This window comes from Lissotriton vulgaris, chromosome 2_1 (assembly GCF_964263255.1).
Source record: "Lissotriton vulgaris chromosome 2_1, aLisVul1.2, whole genome shotgun sequence".
Taxonomy (NCBI): Eukaryota; Metazoa; Chordata; class Amphibia; order Caudata; family Salamandridae; genus Lissotriton; species Lissotriton vulgaris.
Genome location: NC_141687.1, coordinates 711,096,881 through 711,112,971, shown reverse-complemented (window position 1 = coordinate 711,112,971; position 16,091 = coordinate 711,096,881). Strand labels below are relative to the sequence as shown.

The 16,091-nt window shown below is 48.6% G+C and overlaps 1 protein-coding gene across 5 annotated transcripts in view; it reads right to left on the bottom strand.

The window, feature by feature from the left end:
- The window catches only part of SBF2 (SET binding factor 2), a 2,158,806-nt gene that overhangs the window by 781,909 nt on the left and 1,360,806 nt on the right, over positions 1–16,091 (bottom strand). The window lies entirely within an intron of this gene.

Here is a 16,091-nt window from a genome sequence, read left to right as displayed (position 1 = left end):
GCACAACATCATTAAACTTTAATCAAAAGCAAGAAAACGAGAATGTGCCTTAAAGGTGCAGGGTATAAAAAAGAAAATGACCAGTCTTCTAAATTATGCTGAAAAACAGGATTCAGTTCAGCACACTCCAGCTGGTGACAAGTGCAGTTGGCTAAATGCTATGTTGTTTTGCTCAACATTACAGCATTCATGAACTTCTTATTCACCTTAAGCCATATTCTGCAACATCTCAAACATCACCTCTCTGAGGGAAGCATCTAATAACCAACATCCGGCAGTTTGTTCCTGAAAAAGATCCCTCAGAGATATCAAACAGATGATCATCTCAAGGTAACTTAATTTGTTGAGTGAAATGTATCCCAGATTCAGCCTGGATCACGGCACAGAAAATGCAACATGAATTCTAAGACACATCGGCTTTAAAAATACATTTGTGTACAGTTCATCAAACATTGCTATTTTGAAAATGAAGAAAACGTTCTGCAGCTCTTGGATGTCCACTAGGGTTTGAGTGTTGTGATGATATAAAAACAAATCACCCCACAGTGCTCACTAACGTGGGCAATCATTAATTACTGTCTTAACTCCAGCATTACTGCACATTCTGTAAGATCTGTCTAACTCTGTTGTCTATGTCATAAGAGAATCCACTTGTTAAATGGCAGAAGTGAACAATGGTGCTATTTATATCTAATTAAAAGGACAGGCCATGTAATACTTCTTATTTATTTATACTGCATGCGAGGGACGTGTCATTGTAGCTATTGTAAGGCAAATTTTGTGAAAATACATTGCTTCGTCATCATTTTATCAAAATTTTCTTCTGAAGTTAAAAGCCTCGTAAGCCAATGGCGAGAGAAAGGCTTGCTTGGCATACAGATGTAGAGGACTATCCACTGCGATAGGGTCATGTTTTGCGCTAGTTTAGCTTTTCTGGTCCCCTCAAAATTTACATAGAAATAGTCGTCTACACGGAGGTCCATTGCAAGGTCAACGTCTATACTCAAGGCGCCTTTAAGGTCAACCTGATGAAGCCTCACCGCCTCTTTCATTAGCTGTGGTAGAACGAAAAAATTGGTACGTTGATCGATTGTCTGACATCTAAGGGTGATTCCGACTTTGGTAAGAAGTCGGATGGCGCCCTGAGCATCATTTGTGTGGAAAGAAAGTGGTTTAAGGATGTTGTGCCAACAGTGCTTGAAGTTTACTCACATGGTGCACAGAAGTGATCATGATAAGAAAGACTGTTTTAATTGTTAGAAACCATAAGAATCAATTATCAATAGACTCAAATGGTGTGCACATAAGGAACGTGAGGCCAAAATTATGGTACCATTGTGGCATGATGAAGGGTTTCTAGGGAAACATGTGAGCTAGGCCTTTCAGAACACAAATCGCAACAGGCAATTTGACAAGAAAAGTTTGATCTGGCAAACACAAATATGCTGAAATGTCCCACCATAAAACCTTTGATTATGCACACTGCAAGGCCTTACTGGACCAATGACAAAATAAACACTACATAAGAAAGCTTGGCCTGGAGAGCATCAAGATGCCGGAAACCACACCAGGCTACAAAACTCTCCCAATGTCCAACGTAAATGAATTTCTTTAAAGAATGTCCAGCAGTAAGTATGACAGCCGCTACCTTGGGTAGCAGTTCGAAAAATCTTAGCTATTGCTGCTAAATCTCCAAGTCCCTAGACCTCTGGGTACCACACTCTACTGGCTCAGTTCATGGATATTCGGATTGCTTGGCCCAGTCTGTTCAGACTTTCCTCAGAACTTGAGGCGGGAGAGGGAACAGTGGGTACAGGACACCCATATCTTATTGCGGTCAAAATGCATTTCCCAGTGGTTTTCTAGAAGGAAACTCCAGTGTACCGTGGTTTTGGCACTCATATATGCCACCAGAACTAACCAGGGCATGCCACACTACTCAAAGATAGTCTTTGACACCTCAGAATGGAGACACCATTTGTGGTTCGCCAGCTGACACCTGCTAAGTTCATCTCCCCTACCATTTAGCAACCCTGTCAGGTAGTTGGTAATCTGGAAGATCTTCTGCTGATCCAGCCACATCCAAAAGGTGTAAGCCCCCCGCACTGAATCCAGGAATTCACTCGGACCCATTTATTGCAGTACCACATAGTGGTCATGTTGTTCTTGAAGACCTGCACAAGCCTCTTTTCAGTGGACGGCAAGAAGGCATTTAGGGGCAACCAGATTGCAAGAAGCTCCAACAGACTTATATGGAGCTGGGGCTCCACAAAAGATCAGAGGCCTCTAACATTCACCACTTCAAGATGGCAGCAAAGCTTCTCCCACAACCGTGCAGTCTCGGTGGGAAAAGGAGAGTGTCCTGTCACAAGTCAGGTTTGCATCCATCTGGCAATAGTGCCGATTCTGTGATGTTTCCAGTGAGAACTAGATCAATATGGTCAGGTCACCCTAATGCTGACCCACTAAAACCTGGGGTTCCACTGTAGAGCCCCCATGTGCCATCTGACATGCGAGACAAATTGGATGCACGAAGACAGGAATCCAAGAAGCCACAAAACTATCCATACAGAAACCCAGGATTGACCTTGAAACTTCTGGACCATATCCCGATTTTCCTGTGCTCACTGCAGTGATGGGAAATTCTAGAACCCTACCATGACTAGGGTAGCCCCTATGAAGGGAACCATCTGTGAATGACTAATGTGGGACTTTGGCCTGCTGATGGAGAACCCACAGGGAATTGAAGAGGGTGGCCATTGCCAGAGGTGGTCTGCAACTAGTCAGTCAGTAAGTCATTGAGGTATGGGAATACAAGTTCTTTGAAAATTATCTGTGACCACAGGCATAACTATGTAAAAACCTGAGGGGCATAGGTGAGGTTAATAGACATCACAGGAAATCGGAAGCACAGCCCACAATGAAGTGTAAGGCACGTCTTTGGGACTGCAGGAGGGGTACACGAAAATATGTCTCCTGCAAGTCCAAGAGCACCATCCAGTCTCCAGAATTCAGTGCAGAAAGAATATGCACGAGGATGAGCAATTTGAAATTGTCATTCCTCAAGAGGGTGTTCAACGTCTGGCTATCCAGAAGACTCCTGGAGCCCTTGCCGTCCTTTTGCACGAGGAAGTCTCTAGAATAGCAGCCCATACCTTTCTGAGTCTGGCGCTTTTTCCCCAAAAGGAGGTCGATTCGCTGCACTACAATTAAGGCCTGGTATGCAGAGATATGTCCTGGTGCAGGGTCGGAGGGGAATGTTATGAGGAGGGACCGAGATGAAAGGCAGGGTGTAGCCTTCTTGAACAATATGTAACACCCATCAGTTGATCGGATGGGATGGATAGCCAGTAACAAAGAAAATAACAGATTCTGTCTATTAATGCCTGGCTATAGGACTTAAAGGACAAATCAGTAGAGCTTGGCGGACACTGCAGCAGGGGAAGAGGAAATAAAAGGCCGCTGTCCCTGTTGGTGTGAGACGTTCTGAATGCCAAAGTGTCATCTACTGTGAAAAGTCTGGGCCAGTTGCTGCACTGACTGACAAGCCTGGAATTGCTAGTATGGCAAGTCTCCTGTCCACCCGCTAAACATTTCATAATGTAGGTGGAATTGTCAGGCTGGTGATCATAATCCTACAGATTTGCTCTGAAGCGAATATCTTATATCACACTAACTATCGCCAAATCAGCCTTCTCCCCAAAGTGCCTAGTGAGGGAAATCAGACATCCATCATCTGATATCCAAGCATGCTAACTGAGAAACACACTGGTGCCAATAGTGCAACCTATGCAGTCAGTGGCGTTTTAAAAAAATCACTACACCTGAATCATTTGGCTAAGTGATGCTCTGAGGTCCTCTGGTACGGCTGACCAAATCTCTCGGGCCATGCCCTCTAATGCATGTGTGTACCTGAATATAACAAATACCATGTTTAGGGAAGCTAGGGACAGCTGGCTGAGGAAAAAGTATTTTTATCAAAAGTGTCAATAGCTTGGATTCTCTCAGTGGGGGATCAGAAGGAAAAGCATTGGAGTGAGCTATACTGGTTTACATCTGTACTAAAAAGAAATTATGTATTTAGTGTTACATTAGAAAATCTGTGTCGACTGACCGGAGGGGCCAAGCATAGTTTTGAACAGGTGGCCATGAGGGAGTCCATGAGTGCCTCATTTCAAGGAAGCTGGGCCGGATTGGAGTAATTCAATTAGTAAATTAGATTTAGTCTCAGAAGTAGGCATTTAACATCTCACAGCCTCTGCAAATTACCACTGTGAAACAGTCACTCTTCCATTAGTGCACTTGTCATGTAGTTCCTTTAAATTTTCATAGGACCTCCGCGTTTAGACAACATAGGCTGTGGGATTGGTGTACAGACTGATTCCAGACACCCCCACCGAGTATGTTCGCCTGTATACCAGCTTGCTCACAGTGCCACTGTAAACTCCTCTTACCAAGGAGAGAATAGTTCTTGGCAACTATCGAAATTGACAACTCTGTCTCATCTGGGATCCTGGAAACAGTACAGTACTTTTCGCTCAGTCACTCGTGCTCACTTTGTCTCAGAGAGAGACACACAGAATAAATGGTGGGGATGTTTTCAATAAGCATTTATTGAGCCAGCGTCATTCTAGGGTAAAATAGGTGTGCTGAAACAACTATAAGAAAGAAACAGATATAAATGATTATAAGCACAAAGAGAGGAAATGGATGGTAGATTCCTACCAAATTGATGAAAGCAATGAATACAGGCAGGTATATAAAAATACATGGCAGTAAAAATGAGTACACCTACGATGCAACCCTAACTAGATGTACTTAGCATGTATGTAGGCGTAGAGCCAAGAATCCACCTAGGCTGAAGCCAACCCCATTACCTGAAGGGAGAGACTGTGGTACCCCATCTTGGTCTCGATGGTGGACACCCTGCAAGGGATGTCAGGCCACTGCGAGCTGGAGTGTCTGCATGCAGGAACCTCAGTATCTCGCGTCAGTGTGTCAGCATGCATGGAAGTCTTTCTCCTCTGCATTCCAAATCCACTCCCAACAGGCCGATAGAAATGCTATTTTTTTTTTATTGACATTTATTTAAGGATGAATATGGAAATACTTTTATTCCACTGGTGCTACGACGTCATGAAAAATCCATTGGTTCTCTATTCACAATTTACAAATGGAAAGCATGTAACAGCACTTGGTGTATATATACCCAAAAGGTACCCTCAGGGGTTCTACCTTGCTGTGTCATGTCGGCCAAGGATGACGATAGGGAGGACCCTTATACAAAGTTACTATGAGGAAGATGGCAATCCTGCTGTGGTTCTGAGAATCCTCATGCATGAGAAATTAGGCTGGTTTTCTGGGAAAACCACATGAAATTTATGCAGCACCATAACCATTTAAAAGGTCAATATCAAAAACCGTTATGTAGTACAATGGTAGGGAACATTTTGGTAAAAGGTTTGGTGACTACCCAGGCCTATATTGGGGTACATTACAAAACATAACACACTAGTGTTGAGTTCAGCTCAGTTTCTAGAGCAGTGTCTAACCTGCTGTAATTCTGTAGGTCCAATGAAAGTCCTTTAAGTGAGGGTGAAGCAAATAGTCCAGCTTCTCATCATCCTCAGCATCATGTGGAATATTCCTCAGGTTTTGGCCCTACGGATTGCATATTTTTAATTAAATAGTGTGACACAGGCCTAGCACTGGACAACATCAGCTCGGGGTTGGAGACCAGAGTCTGAATCTGCAACTGTACAGACATGGCCGAAGTCAGCTGTGGCGCAAACACAGAGGGGATCACGTAGACGGTGGAACAGGAGAGGAGGCCTGGACCGGTATCGCAACATGATGAGAATGTGTCCCGAGGGGTCAGTCAGCTCAGGACCCCAGCAAATCTATGGGGACCAAAGGTGGTCCACAAGGAGCTGGCAGAGTCTTCAAAATCTGCAGCATGGCCTCTTTGTAGCCTCAACCTGCTGTGGGGTCAACAACAGTCCAGGAAACACAAGGTGCACTAGGACCAGATCCTGGTCAGAACATGTAAGCAAGAGGCGCTAGGAGTGCCTTGTGCTTTCTTACCTAATACTTGATTAAGATTGTAAAAAAGGTCATAACCCACTTACATTTCCTGTGACTTTCAAATTTAACTTAACTGAAGAGTTCAAGAGGCACCCACCCTATGACCAAGAGCAGGATCAGCCCTGTGACTCGGAGCAGAAATGCGACTGCTGCTTCAAGTGCAACCTCTTCCTACGTTTAGCAATGTAGAGCTTTACTTTCTACTCCCTGATCACCTTTGGGAGCATAAGGGCTTATTTCTCACATGACTTCAAGTCGTAACCAAAGACCAGGCACCAAACAGACGCTGTGAAGGTCAGTGACCAACATCTACTTCCTGCAGTTGCAGCCCAATTTGAAAACTATTGCTCTCAGGAAAGACATCATCCCAGGCACATTGTCAAAAATATTTCTCAGGAGTTGTCGGAAGACTGACAAAGTTGGGAGGGAAGCTCCAAATCCACAATGAAGGGCAAGGAAAGGAACTGATGTCAGCGCACAGTGGTGACATCTATAGGCGACTGCTCCATCACTTCTTTGACTGTCAAAAAAAGAAGGGGAGTTTCTGATCCAAAAACACCTAAGATCCCATACTTCTACAGCATCTCCAAAATACATAAAAACTACGAGAAACCTCTCTCGCGCTCATGTGCGGCTCAAATACGCTACCGCGGACCTCTCGGTTGGCAAATACTAAGGAGCGCGAGAGAGACGTCTCTCTCTCACGCATGTGTAGCTCCAATACGGTACCGCGCATGCGCACTCCATAGACGCCGCCACAAGAGCATCACGCATGAGCTCTTAACACTCCCGAACTACAAAACACTACTTCGGTCATATAGCAAATATCTCGGAAAAGCGGAATACCCATATTAGCCTCTTCCTCCAATTAACTTACCAATTAACCTGACAAACGAGATCTCCAATCACTATAAATACGGCCCCCAGGGCGCTCTACCGCATTCACCGCGGAGCCGCGTTCGGGGGAACAAGGATACTACGATTGCTGTATTTCGTGAGTAAATGTTCATAGAGAGATGGGGCCATTATATTTCTCCAGCCTGTAAGTACCAACAACTGCTATACTCTGTATTATTTACAGGAGCCATTGGGCCAGAGCAACCCCAAACGTTTGGAGGCTCATGGGGCAGTGTACCTAGGACAAGAAGTATGCCTTTTTTACCCTTCATAACTCGATCTTTTCACCCTATAAAGTTATGTCCCAAAGGCACAAGGAATCTAACGATCTAGAGTGTGTGTTTTATTTTATGTGTGTGTTTGTACTGTATTTTGTCCCTTTTTTACAGGGTCAACTGCACAAGTCGCATGACATCAATTTTGTCTAGTGAACCCCACCATTTATATATTTATTACAGGTCATTGTACCTTGTACAACATTAAGGAGTGGATTTCTACATTTCTCACATACTCACACCCAACCCTCACATGCACCACGCATAGTCAAAATATCTGATCCCTGCGTCGTAGTCGTAGGTCGCAGCATGCCGCATTCCGTAGAGGGGTGCGAAGACCCCAATGATGAAGCATGACACCAAAGGTCCTTTTAGTGTGTGAGGGGTATTTTAAAAACAGTATGTGCTCCCTACCACTGTAGGGAACACATCACCCAAATCCGGTGGATTCTTGTTGTTTATTTATACTTGTCTATCTGTGACCACCAAAAATATTCTCTAACCCTGCAAATATTGTCTCCAACAACCTACTATTTCATTTCCACTACAATACTGAGATTAATATCTTCCTTTCAGCCAGGGTACAACCATTTTTTCTCTTTTATCAGCATTCATATGTTTTTTAATATGAACCCCACTTTTGTAGTCAAAAAACGAAGTTTCTTTTGTGAGAGGGGACTCTCAATATGCTATTTAATTCATGCTTTCTATTACATTCTTTTTTCTCTTTTTGTGTTAGCAGTCAATAGCGATTCCTTCCCCTTTAAGAACAGAGAGTATTTACTTCATGCTGGTAGGAGTGGTGAAATTGACTAACATAGGTGGGGTCTTGACGCATCTGTTTCTCCCTTCACCAAGTGCGTCAGCCTGTCTCCTCACCTCCTGCTTATCTCCGCGTCCTCTGACACACACATCCTCTGACCTGATATTCACGTCGAGATTAGACAGCTCACCAGGACGCTCGCTCCGGAGAAGATTATTCCCAGCTTTCAACTTCACTCTTTACTTTCCGCCTCCTTCGCAACACCAGCACCAGCACAGGTCACCTCAACGGTCGTTTTAACTAAGGGGTATTTCTTTGTTTTCCATCTAGTCCTTCCTTCTTATGCTTGTGGGTTCTTAGTGGAAACTAATGTGCCTCGTCGCCAAAATCGAGTGAAGCAACTCGCAGGCACTGTAAATGTTTTATGTATAAGTCTTTATTAGTTCCCACATGTAAGTCCGACCACACAGCCGGCTAAATGTAAAATGTCTGGCAACTGTAAACCAACTGTAAACGGACGTGCGTGCCTACGGGCAGCACAAGACCATTGTCTTCGGTGCTCACGCGCTGAGAGCGCGCGGCGGGCGAGACCACTACAAAGTATCCATCAGAAATAAAAACTATGGGAATTTTGTATAAGTGTCTCTTTCAAATCTATGTCTTTTGAGCCAGTACAGGAGAAACGTGAGGTAAAATGCACCATATGGGCCTGTTTCCTCAACATATTTCAAAAGGGAGAATGCCTTAAACCCCTCTGGGGAAGTTGTGCTCCCTCTTTGCAATTCAGGGAAGGTACTTATTGCTTTCCTAATGCTTCAGTTCCCACTGTCAATCTCTCCAAGGTATTCAAGACCTTAGACTACAAAGGTTACTCTCTAGAATAACTTGAGTAACAAGAGAAACAATAGTAATTCCAGCTCCTAATTACGTGATTCTCTCAACTGACATTTGATGAATTTTCTACAAATCTTATTTACACTTTACTTCTTTTCAAACTCTAGCTAAAACTTACAAACAATTTCCACACATAAAACTTCCTTATCAGTTTGCGTGTGGTGTTCCACATGGAAGTGTGTGTGACATGAACAGTGGACCTCGTGGAAGGTGACAACTTTTGAAATCAAATAATTAAAGTAATAAAACAGTATGGCTAAGAATCAGCTGAAAATATTATTTGGCGAATAACAGTGGAGAGGACATGGAGTAACAAAATTAAAGAAAAAAACCCATATATACAAATAATTTTACATAAAGAATATTCAAAGTGAGATTCAACCTAAAGTAGAGACACTGGGGTGCTACCGCAGACTAACCATATGTACTGATATATATATATATATATATATATGAATGTAGCAATTACATCAAAGTACTTTTATGTCAGATGACTTGCCAGACTCAATCACAAGCCGATGGATGTTCAGAAAAGAAAACAGTCTCTGACAAACTTTAAATTTCTGTCTGAAGCTATGCGTACTGTTTATTACAGTGCGAAATGTTTACAAATCTCTGGTAGCCCACCGAATCACAGCTGCTGCACTTCGTTGAGGGAGATAAAAACAAATTAATCCTTGGAAAAGCATTATTTTATTTGTCCTCTTTTCTAAGAACGATAGAACAAAGATAGAACTCCTGGTCACACTTGATGTAGAGGCCTAATAGACCAACATTCCCCCGATGGCTACACTTTAGGTTATCAAAAGTATCTTGAAGGCCAAAGACTAGTCCTCTCCGACTCCGATCAGCTTCATTATGGAGTGTGCTATACTAGCACCTAAAGAAAACTAACTTTTATTGATTCATCCTTACACACCCTTTTGGTGTAATGCTTCATCATCAGGTTCACCCAGACTCCTAAAGGTCTGGGTGGGCTTGACCATCTTTCAGGGAGCTCTTAGGAGATATTGGCCAGGGGGGTTAAAGATTAAAAATCCTATTGTTCTCCAGGTATCTCTTTATTCGCGGGGACACAATGGATATTAAAAAATGAAAACGGGTCTTTTTGGAGTTGATGGTCCTAGGACCCTAAAGGTTAGCCAACATGTTTCTGCCCACTTTTAATTGCCCAAAAATGGTCAGGGGCTTTTCTCAGGGTTCAAAAATTAATGTTCCCTTCCCGGTATTTCAAAAAAGTTGACCTTTAATTCAGATTTATTAAAGGTACAGATAGCTGTTCCCTTCACCAATACCAAAACTTTCGATATTCATCACAAAAAATCTTTTTTCACCAAAAACATTTTTTCTCAGTATGGAGAATATTTTTCCTCTTACCTTCCGTATTTGAAAAATTCCACCTATTTGGAGAAAATAGGGAAAACAAGGGGGAAGGAAAACACAGGAGATTGTAGTCTTTAAGTGCCACTTCAATCCATGCTTGTATGCACTTTCCAAAATCATGCATGGTCAATTCTATTGTTTTCTCAACCATATAAGCCAGAGTGAACTAAATTCATTCAAATTACCCAACTTGGGTGTAGTGCATAATATCACGTTGTAACAAGAGTCATTATTGTAAGTGGGGAATAAATACTTGTTAGACCGCCATCAACATTATTGTAGTAACCACTGTGTTTATAGCACCAAGTCGTGAGTATTTTCTTTGTCATCGTCATGTAACATTTTAAAAGACACATTCTGATGTTTTATCATACTATTCACATAACCGTTTTGAAACATCCTTATTTCATATGCAATGGGTATCAGCCATGAAATTTACACACATACTTTATCAATATTGTCTTACCCAACTCGGGGGAACCATCTGATCGAGACATCTAGCCGCAGATTCCTTACCTTTGAACAGATACCCCAGCAATACCATCCCCGGAGGGACTGCAGAACGGTTCAGACCAGAAAATACTGTAAAACAGAGCGACCAAAGAGGCCCTCTCTGTGAACCTGGGAATCCAGGCAGTAGTGTGTGGCAAACGTGTGCAGAAATGCCCACATGGCAGCTTGGCATATATCCGAAACTGGAACACCAAGCTGGAGAGCCATAGTGGCCGCTTCTGGTGGAATGGGTCCTAAGCCCTTCTGGGGACTCCTTCCTTGATAAGGCATAACACATTTTTGGGGGCGTGGCTAAGCACGCAATGGCGGCGGACGCTCTTGGGTAGAGCTCCGTGCTAAGCTCCCCTTCCCTGAGCCGATTCTCCGCCAAATTTCTTTGTGGCCGCCTGAAACTGCAGGCGGACTTCCCCGGAGCCCATCGCGGCAATCTGGCCGACTTTCGACCTGAGACACCGACGGGGCCGACCCCGACCTATCCTGCGGCCCTCCTGCGGGACTGGGTGCCCCCTGACCGGCGGAGCAGTCAAGGGAGACCGAGGCCTGGGCCCAGCGTACAGGCCCCAACCGCCAGACCACACCTCGCTGCCTGAAACCCACTGGCCGACTGCCGCCACACCGGGAGCAAACACCGATGGCTCGGAGGCCGCCCTGCCTCGCCACAAGGCACCAGTGACGGGCTCAGACCGAGCGGTGAACAGACGCCCACCACCCACATCGCGGCCTCCACGTGAATGCTGCCCCGAAAAAGGAGAGGACTGCCGGGCTTCCTATAGGCACACCCGGAGCAGCCGGGGAGCGGAGATCGATCCCGGAGAGGCGCAGGAAGAGACGGGAGCCCCGACCGATGGAGGCCCTCCCCCCGGGAAGCCGCACCGCAACCAGCACCACCCGGTGAGTCCACAACGCCCCAACCGGCACAGGGGAGCCAACGCGGAGCGGCCGCCCCCAAGCCTGATGCTGCGGACCTGAGCCCCCGGCCTAGGAGACGCACCACTACCGAGGACGGAACGGCCGCCCCCCCTGCGACGGGGGCACACGGAGGGGCATTTAACGCCGGGACCCCCTGCGGGCCCCCCCCTACGGAGGTGGAGGCTGCTCGGGGGACAGTGAGGCACACGAGACGAGGTGATCCGGCCTGGACCGTGACGCCCGGACTCCCTGGACACGCACACCGCACGCGCCTCCTTGGCCCCCGCTGCACCCGGGGCGGCGCGGCGGAGCCGTGTGGTGGGTGGGAGAAGACCCGCCTGACGGACCCCCCCCCCCGGGCGCAACAACGACGGCCACGATCGGAGGGACGGCTGCTGACCACCAGGCCCCCCACCCAAGAGGGGTGTGATCCCGGAGGTGCCACCGGGGTGGCACAGGCGACGACTCTGCTAGACGGGCACCCCCTGCCCATGTCCGGAGGGGTGCGGACCCGCACCGGGACTGGTGGGGCCCCGCCAAAGGGGAAAACTGACAAACTGCTACACAAAATGGCCGCCGAACAATTGGCCACGAGGCTGGACAGTATGCTGGCGGCTGTGGAACGCATGGAACAGTCACTCCAGCAGACCAGAACATCCCTGGAGTCTAAAATAGATGGTGTCGCTGTGGACCTGACCCTCCTGCGAGACGATCACAGGAAACTATCCGACCGGACCAAGACCCTGGAGAGCGCGGTGAAGGAGATTGAGCCCAAGGTCACCCAGACGGACAGGCAAGTGCAGGATCTCCTGAACAGGGTGGAGTTCCTGGAGGACAGGGCCGAGGATGCGGAAGGGAGGGCGAGACGTAACAACATCAGACTCGTGGGGGTCCCAGAAAAATGGGAAGGAAACCCCCCGCGCAACATGTGGAAGAGTGGCTTCGGGCCCTGCTACCCGAAGGCACGCTATCGCCCCACTTCGTTGTGGAACGTGCGCACCGAGTGCCGACAAGACCCCATACCACCGGCGCTAACCCGAGACCACTGCTCTTCAGGATATTGAACTATAGGGACCGGGACACGGTGCTGCAGGAAGCAAGACGACTGGGCGAAATACGCATAGACAATGCGGCGATCATGTTTTTTCCTGACTACACCATCCAGGTGCAACGCCAGAGACACGACTTCATGGAAGTAAAGCGGAGACTACGCACCGCAGGCCTCAAATACTCCCTGCTCTTCCCTGCCAAACAGAGAGTGGTGGCGGGGGACAACACCTACTTCTTCGGAACCCCCGAGGAGGCCAGTGAGTGGCTAGACGGGGGCACAGACTCGGCACCCAAACACCCTCGAGGAGGTGAGATGAGGTCCAGGCCACGCGGGCCACGGCGCCGCCGCAGGCACAGAACTCAACAGTCCCAACGGTTGGAGGAGGGGTCGCGACACTCCCCCTGATGGACCAGATGCTCCAAGAACAACGTGATGCACTCCGGAAGGTTTCCCAGCTGAGCAACCCGCCTTCACAAGAGACGGTCCTAGAGGACGGTCAGCAGACAGTACCCAGCGATGAGGATGAGGCCATATATGGGATCCCGAACTCACAGATCTCAGTAGACCTGCCAGTCGTCACGCCGCAAACCTCTGACCTGATTCACTGACTCCACGGGAGGAGTTTGCGAAGAGTTTGCCAAGGCGGGAGGGGGGCGGCAGAGGCCAACTGGACGCTGAAGCGCAGCTGACGCCCGACACTGCTGGGGGCGTCCTCTTCCCCCCCCCTGCCTGCCGATTGGACAGTGGACATCTGGAACAGTGAGTACTGCCTCTGTGGCACTGGTGGTCGGCGGGGAAGGAGATAGCGGGGTTGTCTTTTAGCTTGCACCCACCCTTAGCCACCTCCGAATGCGGGCCCGGGTGGGAGGGGACTCCTCCTGACAGGGGCTCAAGGCCCACATCGCACATCATTTTGCCCCCCTCCTACCGGGACTCGCACAAGCGGGGCACCCCACGGGCAGAGAGACTCCAAGCACCAGAGCGCAGACGGTGGCCACCAGCACCCTGTTTCATAAGGCTCGGGATGGAACTTGATTTCCTTAACTGACTGCACATCCTCATTGCCGAGACTGTGCTTAGTGCACACTGCCCCTTAGACTAGTAAGGTTGTCCCTCTCAATTGAGAACATGGACGGTGGCCCGTTTCGCCACTGCCCTTTTGGTATTTTAGTGGGGTTCACCCACTGTTGGTTACTGTTATTCATTGTTTTTCCCCAACCTAATGTCTTCCCAAACATTGCTGAGTGTACTGTGGGGGGTGGATACGGGAAAGCTGGGAGAAGCGCTGCGAGAGCCCTTGGTGGAGCTGCTGTTCGTAGAAATGTTGGGGAGGGGTATACACTGCCAGAATGACTGCGATAAAGCTATGTACCTGGAATATCAGAGGCATTCACACACCTGCGCGTAGGTATCAAATATACTTCTACCTGAAAAGGCAACAGGTGCACGTTGCACTCCTGCAGGAAACACACCTGTGTGGGGCTGAGGTGGCTGCGCTGCGACGCAGATGGAGGGGACAATTGTATGCCACTGAGTACTCCTCGTTTGCCAGCGGGGCGCTATTGTGGGTAAAGCCGGGCACTCCCTTCACAATGTCAGAAGTTTTCACGGACCCGGAGGGGAGATATGTCCTGGTAAAGGGCCGCATGGACGGGCAACCAGTAGTCCTGGCGTCCATTTACTCTCCAAACACAGACCAGGGAAACTTTCTGACACGCATTTCGGAGAAACTGGCGCCCTGGCGCGGCGTCCCCTGGATACTGGGAGGTGACTACAACACGGTGCTGGACCCTGTGATGGACCGCTCGGTCCCGCCCAGGCCAGAAGCAACATCCTTGGGGGCCGTGAGGGCACTCACACAGTGGGCGGCACAGTGGGACCTGAAAGATGCATGGCGCGCGCACAATCCCGACGCCAGGGTATACTCTTACTACTCAGGGGCGCACACGCTGCACGTTCGCCTTGACAGATACATGGTGTCAACGGAAATGCTGCCGCACATCACTGACTCTCAATACCTTGGCCGGACACACTCGGACCACAACCCGCACACCATGCACATGGCATGGGAACGCCCACACCCACCCATCCCTACATGGCGACTACAACCTGCTTTGCTACTAGACGCCCCCTTTAGGGACTCCCTGCAGGCCTGCGTAGCACACTACTTCACTGACAACTCGGACACAGCGTCCTCCCCAAGAATGGAATGGGACGCCTTCAAGGTGGTGATACGGGGACACTGCCTGGGCACACAGGGGAGCATACAGAAGAAATTGGAGGCAGATTTATGCAGGGTGGAAGCGGACTTACTCCGCTGGGAGCAGGAGGCGGTGGGTGGTACGGGTGACCGGCTGAGGGAGGCCCGAGCGGAACATGCAGCATTGCTGGAAAGACTGAGGCACGTTAATTACGCGGCCCACTCGGCGCGAGTACACCAATACAGTGACAAGCCCGGGAGACTACTGGCCTGGCTGGTCAGACAGGAGACCCGCACGGAGCCAGTGTCCGCTATCCGTACAGCTGAGGGAGAGATAGTGTACACACAAAGCAAGATACATCAAGCATTTGTGGGGCACTACCAGGCCCTGTACAAATCACAACTGAGGGTCTCCGCGGCCTCCATTGCGGATTACCTTGTAGACATCCCACTGCCCTCCCTCACGGACACACAACAGGGGGATCTGGGAGCACCATTCACCCCGGAGGAAATGCGCGAGGCCATTTTCGCACTGTCCAAAGGCAAGTCCCCTGGCCCGGATGGCATACCCGCCGAATTCTTTAAGGCATGTTCGGACACGCTGATCCCGGAGATGCTCAAGCTGTATAACAATGCAATTGAGGACTCGGCGCTCCCTGACTCGCTAAATGAAGCAAACCTGGTCTCACTATTGAAGCCAGGCAGGGATGGTACGTACATGGGGTCCTACAGGCCATTAGCCATGTTGAATACCGACTATAAAATCTTTACCTCCCTGTTGGCCCGACGCTTGGCCTTAGAGGTCCAGACCTTGGTACATGCAGACCAGAATGGCTTCATGCCGGCGAGGAGCACTTCCCGTAACCTGCGTCGCCTCTTCCGAGTTCAGGAGGCGGCCACGGCACGTTGGCCAAGATCGGGGTGTCTAGTCTTGGACCTAGAGAAGGCTTTTGACTCTGTGGAGTGGCCATACCTGGGGGCGGTACTGGACAGATTCGGAGTAGGCGATGCCTTCGCAGACATGGTCGGACTACTTTACCAGAGGCCCAGCGTCCGAGTGCGGGAAGATGCGGGTACGCAGAGGCACCCGACAGGGCTGCCCCCTGTCGCCCCTCCTTTTCT